Source organism: Armigeres subalbatus, chromosome 2 (genome assembly GCF_024139115.2).
Source record: "Armigeres subalbatus isolate Guangzhou_Male chromosome 2, GZ_Asu_2, whole genome shotgun sequence".
NCBI classification, from domain to species: Eukaryota; Metazoa; Arthropoda; class Insecta; order Diptera; family Culicidae; genus Armigeres; species Armigeres subalbatus.
In genome coordinates, this window is record NC_085140.1 from 226,190,749 (window position 1) to 226,204,682 (window position 13,934).

Genomic DNA, 13,934 nt, shown 5'->3' on the forward strand with positions numbered 1-13,934 from the left:
GTCCTTCTGACATCAGCTAGAGTGAGGGGATGCGACCAAGGGGACCATCGCCCTAACCCCTAATCCCAAGGCGTTAAGCGACCCGTGCCGATACAGATCGATATTTTTTGGCAAAACTCAACACCCTGGGGCACTTTCAGTGCGAAACTACAAGAAATACTCCACAATTGGTCGGGGTTCAGCCAAAACGCACCAAGCGCCAACGAAAAATTATCGATTTTTCTGCTCAAACTTTCGTTTAGCCGATTTAATTGATCGTAAATCGTATCGGATATCCCTCAACTCCATAACTGAGGGTATCCTACTGCAAATGTACGTTTAAATTGGTAAGAAACTATTTCCGTTGTCCTTTTACGAACATAATATCAAAAATCAGTCGAAAAGTGCATACCAATCATACATTCCTGAACAATTTTTTTTTTGTTTTTTTTTGCCAGAATACGTATTTTTGGACAAGGATACAGAATATATAAAACTCCCATTTTGACCAAAAATGTCACATATGCAGTTTCTCTAACAAATGATTAATCATTATGATATTTATCTGGCACAAAATCTGTGACTATACATTGCCAACTTCTGCGCAAACTCTCAGATAATTTACCAGGCAGAAAATGTTTTGCAGGTTTTCAATCATTGCTTTTATCGCTCGCAACCTGTAGAGTTGTGTAGACATGATTTTTCCAGCATTGATAACGTATAAATATAATGAGAATGTAACAAAACATTTCACTGATAATTGCGATGCACCTTAGTGTTGTATATAATTTAAGTTTTATCTCTGGTTACACATATTGAAATAGTCACTAGTTCTTGCTGCATCCACCATTGAAGTGTAGTGATTCAAAATACTCATACAAAGAATATCTTTTATACATTCTGTTTTGTTTAACAAATTGAACACAGTAAGTAGAGTGCAATAACAATGAGTTTTAACTAATATATATTGGTGGCATGGAAAGTTGTATTACTAAAATCAATATATTCATTACCGAGGTATGGTGAAATTGAATAATGTAATTGATTTTCAATTAGTTCGAGATTGAAGAGGCAATGTGCCAGTGATTTATGTTAAACAAATTTTCAGCCATAATAATTTTGAAATATCGATTAACTATGCATTAATAATCAGCATATATAAGAAAAACGATCTTATATAGTTTCAAGTTAATATAAGTGAATTACGATTCTACCATATGGTGCTTTCACTGCACGTGATCGGGACCATAAATGCCAACATGGCTATAAGGTGTTCAATAATTCTTTCTGCTCAATACTTCAAGTAGGTTGGGGACAGTAGAAAAATATTAGTTTGAACATATAGGGTAACCGTACCCTTAGTGGAGGTAATGGGTTCTTTAATAAGATTTCCGTAGTTAAATAGTTAACGATAGTTTTAGTTGTGTCGTGCTATAAATATTCTATTGAACTCAACTTATCTATACATTTTGCTAAAAAATTCTATTAAAAACTATAATTTTGTGTAATCAAATTGACTCTCTTATACCTATACTGTACTAGCATTCGCAAATCTAAAAGGAAATCAATCGATAGATTTTTTTTGGGAAACACAGTTAACTTTTACCACAAAGGAACAGTGTACTCATCAGCGCGCATTGGTGCAAAAAAATTACTTATTTTTCTGAGAATTGGACTCTCTAATTCCATCAGAAAGGGGAATGGACCCTCATATTCCACCATGAGCTAATTGGGAAGGGGGGTGATGCGATGACTCCGCTTGGCTTTTGATCGAAAAGGGAGTCATCACATTTTATTTTTTTATGTAAATTTTCGAAAGTTATATTATACGGTGACATTTTTCTAAAAGTGCGTGCGTGCGTGGGTTGTATATACAACGTATGAAAATATTCATTGGCACATTAATTTGCTAAATCTCAAAAAGGGAAAATGATCAAGAAGGAAAATCGTGCTTCGTATAGAAATATTTAAAAATTAAAGAATATTATGTTACAGGAGAAGAGTCATGCCTCCTGCAGAAAGAAATAAAAAGAGATATTACAAGAGAAGGATTATGCCTCCCAATAAAGAATATTATAAAAAAGGAAAAACACCCAGCAGGAAATGCTACAAAGGGGAGAACATTTATAGAATTGTTGTATAGATCTTGATACTTAAAGCACAGACAAACAGACATAACACATTGAACATTTACTCATCAAATTCATCGTCGTTCAAACACTAACGACATCTGTTGATTTCAGTTAGTTGAGCAAATCACGAACCAGATGGCGATAGTGAGCAAACGTCAAACTCGAGCAAATGCGATGCGCGCGCCATGAGTGATCGATTGGCCAACAAATGATTATTTGAAATGACCAGTAAATCAGTAAACGATGATAATTTGACGAGTGTTATGTCTGTTTGTGTTTGCTTAAAGTAATCCGAAAGGGAAAATGCACAAAAAAAGTTAAAAAAGAGAGAGAGAGAGAGAGAGAGAGAGAGAGAGAGAGAGAGAGAGAGAGAGAGAGAGAGAGAGAGAGAGAGAGAGAGAGAGAGAGAGAGTTTAAGGTGTTTCAAGTAGCTGCCTTGTCGTTCTGCACTAAAGTTATGAGGGTTGTAGGGTTGTCACAGAGCATTTCAAATAACAAGTAATGCTACGATTGTACAATTTCTTGTAGAAGTTTCCTGTCCTTAAGGGTTTTGAATATTAACTTAACATTCTGATGATAAATGCATACGCAGATAGTATCCCGACTAGAAGATCGTAACGAAAATTCAACACAATTTTAACATATTATGATATTTATAACTTATTTCGATACAATTTTGTTGTTAGTAGTCATTATCTTTCAAATGTTGTATCAGGATTTTATCATAATATGATACAAAAAAAATGCTTAACACCGAATTGCCCAACAGTAGGCTAATTGCTAATTGAATAGATTAGCAAAGTCTCCCAGCCATAAATATCACAACGCTGATATTTTTTTTTTTGTCTTTGTTAAAGAGACTTTCAGCCCGAGGCTGGCTCGTCTCCGCTGATATAATTTGGAAAGGTTGCCTAATTTGTAATGATGCATGTTTCAACAAAAACAAAAACCAAAATTTCTGATTGTTCATTACAATCTAGAAACCCATCACGACCTGTAAAAACTTTCAACTGCCGCCGGATATATCTTTCGGTGGCAGCAGACGTTGGTCCGGGATCAGGCAAACTACCTCCCGTATTCATTCAACGATGCGCAGATGCTTTCGGAGCTCCGGTATGCTTGTTATACAATCTCTCGCTGGCGGAATCAGTTTTTCCGGATGTGTGGAAGTTGGCAGATGTGTGGAAGTCCCATTTCCATTCTGTGTTGCCTTGCCAATGTGCTTGAGCTTTTGATCCACGATATGATATACTCCGTTGCGAGACCTATAATTTCGCAATACCAACACGCATCTGTAAAAAACCGTTCGACCACAACTAACTTAATGGTGTATACTAGCACGCTCAACTCCTGCTTGGACAAACGTTGCCAGGTCGACAGTGTTTACGTGGATTTCTCCAAAGCTTTTGAAAAAGTTCCTCACGATTTAACTATGTATAAGAAAGCTCGAACGGTTAGGGTTTCCAGCATGGCTTTTCAACTGGTTGCGCTCCTATTTATTTGGAAGATCTAATTACGTGAAACTCATGTCCACTGAGCCATACTGCTTCGCCACATCTGGTGTTCCACAAGGAAGTCACCTTGGGCCTCTGATTTTCATACTGTTTGTCGACGACATGAGTTACCATCTGTGCTGTCATCACCTACTGTACGCCGATGACTTGAAAATCTACCGTGTAGTCAGTACACTGATTGATTGTGCTGCTCTATAGCAAGACATCGATGCCATAGCTAATTGGTGTATCGAACGGGATGGAAATGAACAGAATGAAGTGCAAGGTTATAAGCTTTACCAGAAGTAGAAGGCAGCTGAGTTTTGAATACGCTGTAAACGATACAACATTGGAACGAGTATCATCCATCAAAGACCTTGGCGCAATAATGGACAGCAAGCTAAACTTCAACGAACATATTACCACGACAACCGCAAAGGCTTTCGCTGTACTCGGCTTCATTCATCGCAACGCATCCGAGTTTCGTGACGTGTACGCGCTGAAGGTACTGTACTGTTCGCTTGTTCGAAGTATTCTAGAATATGGTGTGCAAGTCTGGGCACCATACCAAGAAACGCACATCACTAGAATTGAAAGAATTCAACTTTGCTTCCTCCGTTTCGCTTTACGACGACTACCGTGGGACAATCCAATAAGGTTGCTCCCGTACGAAAACCGGCTCCAGCGATTGGAGTCTCTACGAAAATGACGCATATTTCTGCAAACAATGTTCGCCTTTGACATAATCAGCAACCGAATAGACTGTCCGGATCTTCTACAAGGTGAATATTTTTGTTCCTGCTCGCCGCTTCCGCCACCGTCTGCTGTTTTGGACAATCTTCGGACAAAACAACCCACTTGAGAGATGTTTTGCGCTTCTGAACGGTGTTGAAGGGTTTGATTTCAATATGTGTAGAGTTTATTTGAAATGTTTGTTATTAAAACACCTAGATATGTAAGTTTTTCAGTCTGTACAGTCATAGCTGAAGACAAAGTGAAATAAATAAACAATATTTTTTGTATCTGATTCTGTTACAAATTTCTAACCAAATACAACTCTATTTTTAGTTTAGGATGCCGCTTTTTGAAAACTGAATATACCTCCCGAAGATTACATAAAAGCAATCTGCGCTGTACATTTACATTTTCTCCCGCCATATTTACCATTACAAAATCCTTTTTGCAAGGCATGCTCGGCTTATCTGGTCACTTTCAAATACGTCTCTAGAGTTAGAGTATCGTCGCTTAACGATGACATACTTACTTTTGTGTCTGGTGTGCACATAAAACCTTTTTCAATCTGCAGTTTCTTTGCGTTTTTAACAGTTCGTTGCGAAACCTTGAATTCTTGCATAATTTTGTATGTTGACCAAGATTTTGGGAGAGTAGTTTAAATTCTATATAGGTCATTTTTGTCCTGTATTTCGGCAAATTTCTCCTTCAGTTGTTGAATGATTTCGTGATCGTCACTGTGTTTTTGAATATCAACGCTACCAATTAATTGATTGTTTCCAAAGAAAATAAAGATCCTGAAAAAGCATAGAAAATAACACCATTAATAAAATCCCAACTAAATTCACCGAGTAGTGATACTGCCTTTCTCGCATTTAGTCAAGACATCAACCTTATATTGTGCTGATATGGTTTGATGTACCATTTTCTTTATAACTTTTAAACGCAATGGTCGATCATTATTAAATTCGATAGTGATCAACTAGGCTTTGCCCTCTGTCGAATGAAACTTGTTGCGAGAAAATCGGTTTGTGCACACACATACACACACGGACAGACAGGTAAAGAATATACATGACAACTATCAGTATGCAATCTACGAAATACTCCGTTACAACGCAACGCAAAAACACATACACACACGGACAGACAGACATTTGCTCAGCCGGGGCAGCAGGGACTTTGTCCAAGGGCTTGACGACCCTTCCACATGGCCACTGCGAGTTAGACCGGGGCCATCGTCCCTAACCCCTAATCCCAAGGCGTCAAGCGACCCGTGCCAAGTGGATGCATGGTCAGGGGGTTGAAATAATAAGCTAGGTCTTTAACGGAGCCTGTGGGGTATCTGGGCACCCTCCACAGTAATTGTCCCTTACCGCGTCATCCTGGGCTCTGGCGAGGTGGACCTCTTTTCCCTAGCAACTCGTGGGACCAAAATGGAAAACCAAGTCAATTCTTCAATTAGTGGTAGTAGTGTAGGCGACAACCCCTTCGCAAGAGGTGGGTTGTTCAGGTCTCCGCCTAGGAGGCCAGAGGCAATAGTCGGCAGCTCAGTGCGCAGCGCCAGCGTGGGTCACTCAACCTTATGGGATGTTTTAACTTTACATCATGTGGATTATATTGCACTGGAGTTCTTTCCGCAAGAATGACGCGTTCAGTTTGAAAGTTGAACTGAGAATGTCTTTATTGATCGGGTCTTAAACTACAGCTCACCTACGGGAGGCACTTGAAGTCAGTTTCGATGTGGAAGAAAAGAATTAATGTCAAAAGAAGTGCAGCGTGAAGCTATTGTTTTGTTCTCTCCATCCAATCATTTCACACAATGCAATTCTGACGTCATACGCTTAGGGATGTCGTAAAATCCCGAATAATCGATTAGTAACTAATCGATTACTCTTTATTCTTATTGAATCGATTCATCGCTGGGTAATAATCGATTTAAAATTAATCGATTATCACAACGATGAATCGATTAATCGAAGTAATCGAATAATTTGCGACATCTCTATAACGCTAAGCGAGAGAATGAATGAGTTGACACCTTAACGTTATACACTTAATAATGAATCCCAAGCAGTAGCTGGTTTTCTACCCACCAACTGCCAGCATTCAGGTGCTATCATATACATACATTTCAATTAATCGATTAATCGTTGAGATAATCGAATTATTTTGAATCGATTACTTACCAATGGTTAATCGATTCAATAATCGACTAATTGATGAATTACTAATAGATTAATTGGGAATTAACGACATCTCTAAGAAGTCGCAAATTAATCGATTAATCGATTCATCGTTGTGATAATCGATTAATTTTAAATCGATTACTACCCAACGATGGATCGATTCAATAATCGACAAGAATAAAGAGTAATCGATTAGTTACTAATCAATTATTCGGGATTTTACGACATCTCTAGGAGCGTATGACATCAGATTTGCATTTTGTGAAATGATTGGATGAAGAGAACAGAAAATAAGCTTCACGCTGCACTTCTTTTTACATTAACATTCAACAGCGTGGTATGCAGTGTGGTGAAATCTCAATTATTATATAAATATCAGTTGAAAATGTCGATTTATGAAATTCAGAAATACTTGTTTGGATACACGTGGAGACAGACATAATTATATGCATATGAAACTACAGACCAGATATTTTAAATCCTGTGGGGATTTCCTTGCCCCAATTTGCCCCTCTGTTGCATATGAAGTCTTCAAATATCACTATTTTCGACCCTAAATCGCGATAACAAGTCATGTTTGCAAAAAACATCCCTGGTTTCTTCCAGAAAGTGGTCTATTTTGATTATATATACATTTTTGTAGAACATTGTATTGACCTGAAACTGTTAGTTTCGAAAATATCTTTAAATACTGTTTTTTAGGGTCTGTCCATAAAAAACGCCCGTATTTCAAAAACGATGATTGATGGACACTCGGTGTCTTCAGCAATAAAATTCATAATAAATTACACTACTACTTTGCCAAAGACACCATATTTAAAAATCGTTTATTAAAGAAGTTACATTTTGCAGCGCCACCTATGGCAAAAATTGGAACTACAACTTTTCGTCATTCGATGCGTAATATTTTTCTAAAATTTATTCCCAAAGACACCAATGTCGAAAAATAACACCCTGAAGTGGTAAAATAAAAAGTTCACGATTTTAACCAAACGCACCACTGTGGTGCGCTTGGGTCGCATTGTAATTTGAGCTAGGCAAATGGCCATTATTGCATAAAGTGTTTGGTGCCATCGAACTGATTTATGCATCCGATGCATATAGGTTTTCTTTGCGTAAGAATTGTCTCTGCGGGGTAATTGACTGCTAGTGTGGTCTTCTACTAATTGTTACCACATGTTTGTTCGTAGGGTTATTGAAATGTAAATGGATAATCTGGTCTTCAAGTGTCTCTCACAATTATTTGGATAATGTTATACATGCTACAACCTTCCTCTCGGCTAAAAAAACGCCGGTAGGGGTTATTGACGGCCCATGGCTTGTGGAGACGATGAACCGCAAACGCGATGGGCTTTCGGCCTTCGAGGTGGCGACGGAACAGCTGGATGCCATCATTGACTTTGCGTCATCGAAGCATAATATCAGCAAGGACCTCAAGAGGAGCTTGCAGAAACTTCGAAAGTTGATGCTGGACGCCAAGCTGGAGAGGGCGGTCGGGACGGCCAAGTGTAAACCCGTGAAATCGGTGGAGTCGAGGTCTACCCAGACTGAGGCCCAAGGATTCGCGGACTCGGGTAAGGTCGAATCGTCCGAAGGCGTGCCAGCGAAGACGGTGGTACCAAAGTCTACCCAGACTGAGGCTCAAGTATTTGCGGGTACGTCGAGGGTGACTGATCCAACGGAGCAGACACAAAAACGGGGGAGACAGTCTCCAGGGGATGAGCTCCCTGGGGGCCGCTCCAAAACGCGGAGGGTTACTACCCCGAACAAGGTACCTCCAAAACCGGGGGAGGAAGGACCTGGAAAGGTCCGTCCACTCAGGAAAGGCGCTGGTAAGGGGTTACGGCAGGCTGAAAGTTCTCTGCCGCACCAGACCAGGGAAATAGAAGGGGATGACGCCTCCTGGACCCTGGTCAAGAACAAGAGGAAACCGAAGACGTCAAGGGCCGAAAAGAAGGCCCAGGCGAATGAGGGTAGCAAGAAGTCTAGGGTAAGCGCCAATCGCTCCAGGGGCAATGCCCTAGTCATCACGGCGGACGAGGCTAAGTACTCGGACGTTTTGAAGGCGATGATGAGTGACGTCAAGCTCGGTGAACTCGGCGCCGACGTACGTCAAATAAGACGTACCCGGATGGGCGAGATGATCCTCAAGCTGAAGCTGAAGCGTTCTGCATCTTCACTAGTAGACAGGCTTTGGAAAATTCGTTCAAAAACGAACGAATGCTTCGTTTTTAGCCCACAGCGAGGCTTTAATTTCGGTGCACCGATTGAAGGTCGCTCGATGACGTGCTGCTTTCGGCACGAACAAGGGAAGAGGCAAATACAAAGCATTCGTTTTATACATTGAAAGTGGGGAATTTTGAACGTGGCATCTTCACAAGCCGGCTAGTGCCGAGGATGCATCGTTCGCAGGGCGGCGTGAATTGAGGATGCTTCCTTCGTTCATCGGCAGTGTTTCAGATGCGAGTGAGTGTTGTGTAAATACAAGACCATATTAGCGAGAAAGAGAGAGCCTACATTATATACCTCTCTTTCACACATTCATTCCAACAGCAATGCGCAAATGAGGCAAGAGAGTTAAATATTCTCTACACTAGCGGGTGCTTGATTTCACTCTCCAACTGTTTCATACAACAGTGTCATAGGGAGCGAGGAAGCATTCTTCACTAAGCACTTTGAAACTGTTCTCTCATGAAGCTACCTTCTTCGGGAGTATATCTGGTGCTGAAGCATCGGTCATCATCTTCATTGCTTCATTCATCCAAGCCCTGCTAGTAGATGTTGAACTAACATTCCTTCCCTTCCTTCCGTGATTGTAAGGACGTGGCCAGGTATACAACTGCTACTGTATAGGAAAAGGTACTAATCCCAAGTACCAATTTGTGACAATATACAGTAGATTGCTCAATTAAGCATTGTACAGTAACCGTTCGATAACATTCCTTGTCGTGTTTCTGGACGAGCCGGACGTATTTACATCCGTGTCTCATCACGTGACGCTCTTTTAATCGGTGGAGTTTTTTTTCCCCCACGGTCGGGGTTGTTTTTATATCGTTAGTTGCCTACGCGAGTTAAAAGTTAGTTAGTCACAAGGTGATCTATCCAGCCGACTAATTAAGGAAGCGAGCTGTCTTAGCAATGCTATTGCAGTCTCGTGAGAAGGTGAAGTTTCTTTTTTTTCTGAAAGCATTACTGTGACGACCAACAGCAGCAAAGTCGCCGTCACGTAAAAAGCTACCTACTCGGTGGAGTAGGCAGCGAACAGGCTAAGTACAATATTGTATCCCATTGTCCCGTTGAACTCGATTCATCCACACTTCAGTGGTGCCGTTTTGTGTTCTGCCTATTGTTAGGTACCGGTGGATTACAGTGGGCCAAAAAGCGAAAAAGTTCGCCTGAAATATTATTAATTCATTTCGCTTTTTCTGTGTTTTTGTTGTTGTTTGGTTATTATTATAGTTAAATCTTATTAGTATTTTCTCATATTATTTTTTTTTTTATTATTATTTTGGGGATTTTGGGTTATATTACATGGACGAAGAAAACGGAGGCGAAACGCCTCCCAAAGACAATGTCGTTCGCACGCGATTCTACCAGGCTTCTTCGCCTGGGCCTTGGGTTGTTTACTTTCGGCAGAAAGTGAAAAGTATTGATTTTTTAGGAATCAAACGCGACTTGACGCGTCGTTTTCCGAAAACTGATTTTCATCAGATTAATCGGAACAAACTACGTGTAACCGCACCTACACTGCCGTGAATCGCATATCTGTCCCATCTTTGCTGGGTTTCCTATTCATATGGGACAAATATGCGATTCACGGCAGTACATATCAGGATGCAAATGCTATTGCAAAAGACCAACTGTATAATGTAGAATATTTGGTTTATGTGCCCTCGCGAGAGGTCGAAATTGAAGGCGTGATAAACGCAGCGAGCCTGACTTGTACGGATGTACTTGCAGGAAAAGGTCGCTTAAAGAATGCCCTGCAATCTACTGTGGATATTCTGGATTGCAAGGAGTTGCATTCAGCTGTCATGGTAGATGGTAAAAAAGTGTATTCCAAGTCAGGTTCACTTCGGGTGACGTTCGCCGGTTCGATTCTCCCAAAATATGTAGATATTGAAAATATGTTATTTCCGGTGCGTCTTTTTGTGCCGAGGGTGTTTAATTGTACCAACTGCAAACAGTTGGGGCACACTGCCGAGTTTTGCGACAACAAGCCCCGTTGTGGCAAATGTTTTGAGAAGCATAGGGAGGAGTCATGCCAACAACAAGCTACAAAATGTGCTTATTGTGGTCTAGACCCTCCCCATGGTTTGCAAGAATGCCCGGTGTACAAGAAGCGCACCCAAAAGTTAAGCGTTCGTTAGTACAGCGCTCTAAGCAGTCGTATGCAGAAATGGTGAAGTCGCAAGATACATCCGCAACTGCCAACGCAACGGCTGCTATTTCAGCTGCCGTTCAAGTAAGTGATTTTTATGATGTCATTTCCATAGACGAATCGGACTCTGACGTAGAATATGGATGATTATGCGGAGGTATACGTACCCAAAAAGAGTAAGAAACCATCTTCCTCGGGATTGCGCCGTAAGAAAATAAAAATCGTCCCTAAAAGCTTGCAAAAAATGGTAATGATAATGGGGGATTATTTAAAATCCCGTAGCAGCCTGTCTACACTGCACCTTGTGACCCATGTTGCAGTAAGACATTCCCGCCATTGCCTAAAACTGATGTTTCAAAGAAACCTCAGACAAGAAATATCTCTGAGCAGAAAACTGCTACTCGCACTTCCAAGAAAAGAATCTCGTCCAAGCGAGGACTGATATCCTTTAAGGACCTTGTGGACCGTATTTTGAAATTATTTAATGTACCCAATTCAATGAGGGCAATTATTGACATCTTTTTACCAACAGTAGAAACATATCTGAAGCAATTGACTGTTTCATGGCCCCTTCTTGCAGAAATTGTATCTTTCGATGGATAATACGGCCAATCGAGAAGATACAATCACTGTGCTACAGTGGAACTGTCATAGTCTAAAAAATAAATTAGACGTGTTCAAGTTTTTGATTCGCAAACACGATTGCGATATATTTGCACTCTGTGAAACATGGCTTTCTTCTGAAGATGAAATCAACTTCCACGATTTTAACATTATTCGCCTAGATCGGGATGATAACTATGGTGGCGTTCTTGTGGGGATCAAAAAATGTTACCCTTTCTACAAAATTCCCATCCCAATTGTAAATGGCTTGGAAATCGTCGCTTGCCAAGTAAATGTAAAGAATAAAGACCTTTGCATAGCTTCAGTTTATATTCCACCAAATGCCTCGCTTAGTCGTCGACATCTTTGGAGCGCAGTTTCGCTTCTATCATCCCCAGTTTTAATATCTGGGCGATATGAATGCACATGGTACTGCATGGGGCGAAACCAGAGACGATAATAGAGCGCCAATTTTCTATGATTTGTGCGACGATTTCAACTTGAATATCTTGAACACAGGTGAAGTAACTCGAATAGGACCTCAAGGTCAAGAAAGTCGATTAGATCTGTCTTTATGCTCAAACTCACTATCATTAGATTGTACGTGGAAGGTAATCCAAGATCCCCATGGTAGTGACCACATGCCGATAGTCACCACAATCAAAAATGGCTATCAACGATCAGAGCCAGTTCAGGTTCCTTTCGACCTCACGAAGAACATTGACTGGCAAAAATTTGCATCGGCGGTAAAAATTGGTATTGAGTCAACTGATATTCTTCCGCCACTGGATGAGTATCGATTCCTTACTGAGTTGATTAAAAAAAGCGCACTAGAAGCTCAGAAACGACGCGTTCCAAGTACATCTGTCATAAGAAGACCAGCCACTCCTGGATGGGATGATGAATGTACTAAGTTGTATTCTGAGAAATCTGATGCCTTCAAGGCCTTCCGTAAACACGGAAGGTCAGAGCTTTTTGAAGAGTATTTGAGGCTCGAAAGAAAACTCAAAAATCTTCTCAAGGCAAAAAACGTAGCTACTGGCGACGTTTTGTCGAGGGACTATCACGAGAAACCTCAATGACAACACTTTGGAAAACGGCTCGCAACATGCGGAACCGCATTTCCACCAATGAGAGTGAAGAATACTCCAATCGATGGATATTCAACTTCGCTAAAAAGGTCTGCCCAGATTCCGTACCAGCAGAACCGCTATTTCGAGAATCAGTCACTGATCCCGGTTCTTTGGGTGGACCATTCATAATGCTGGAACTTTCTATGTCTCTTCTTTCATCGAATAACTCTGCTCCGGGATGCGATAACATCAAATTCAATCTTCTGAAAAACCTCCCAGATATCGCAAAAAGACGATTACTTGACCTGTACAACTGTTTCATGGAGTACAACATTGTGCCACCTGAATGGCGACAGGTCAAAGTAATAGCTATTCAAAAGCCTGGGAAACCAGCGTCTAATCACAATTCATACCGACCGATTGCCATGCTATCGTGCATGAGGAAATTATTGGAGAAAATGATCCTTTCAAGAATTGATCATTGGGTCGAACAAAATGCATTACTATCAAATACTCAGTTCGGTTTTCGAAAAGGTAAAGGAACAAATGATTGTCTAGCGTTGCTCTCTTCAGATATACAGCTGGCCTTTGCGCATAAGGAGCAATTGGCTTCAGTTTTCTTGGATATTAAGGGCGCTTTTGATTCAGTTTCCATAGAAATACTGTCGGCAAATCTGCACAGTAGTGGATTACCCGTTATTTTAAATAATTTCTTGTACAACTTGTTGTCAGTGAAACATATGAACTTTACTCTCGGCACTCTGACAACTTCCAGAAATAGCTACATGGGCCTTCCCCAAGGATCATGTTTAAGTCCCTTGCTTTACAATTTCTATGTTAAAGATATTGACGATTGTTTGGAAGAACAATGCACACTTAGACAACTTGCAGATGATGCCGTGATCTCGCTAAGAGGTTCATGTGCAGAAGTCCTGCAAAGACCATTGCAAAGTTCCTAAATAATCTGACTGTTTGGGCCAGACATTTAGGGATCGAGTTTTCACCGCAAAAACTCAGTTGGTTGTGTTTACTAAGAAGCGGTACCCTGCTCAACTGAAACTAAAGCTGTTGAATGATAACATAAACCAATCTTTATCTTCAAAATACCTTGGGGTCTGGTTTGATTCTAAGTGTACCTGGAAAACCCATATTGATTATTTGATAGAGAAATGCCGAAAAAGGATTCATTTTCTACGTTCTATCTCCGGAACTTGGTGGGGCGCTCACCCGGAAGATCTCATCAAACTATATAGAACGACTATTCTCTCTGTTTTAGAGTACGGCTCTTTCTGCTTCCTCTCAGCAGCTGAGTGCCACCTGATCAAATTGGAACGAATTCAATATCGTTGTTT

The 13,934-nt window shown here is 40.6% G+C and overlaps 1 protein-coding gene across 1 annotated transcript in view; it reads left to right on the forward strand.

The window, feature by feature from the left end:
- The first annotated feature begins 710 nt into the window (after positions 1-710).
- LOC134211788 (diuretic hormone class 2) overlaps positions 711-13,934 on the forward strand; it is a 106,005-nt gene continuing 92,781 nt past the window's right edge. The window contains exon 1 of the mRNA XM_062689009.1: positions 711-905. The gene's annotated coding sequence lies outside the window, so the exon portion shown is untranslated. The remainder of the gene's footprint in view (positions 906-13,934) is intronic.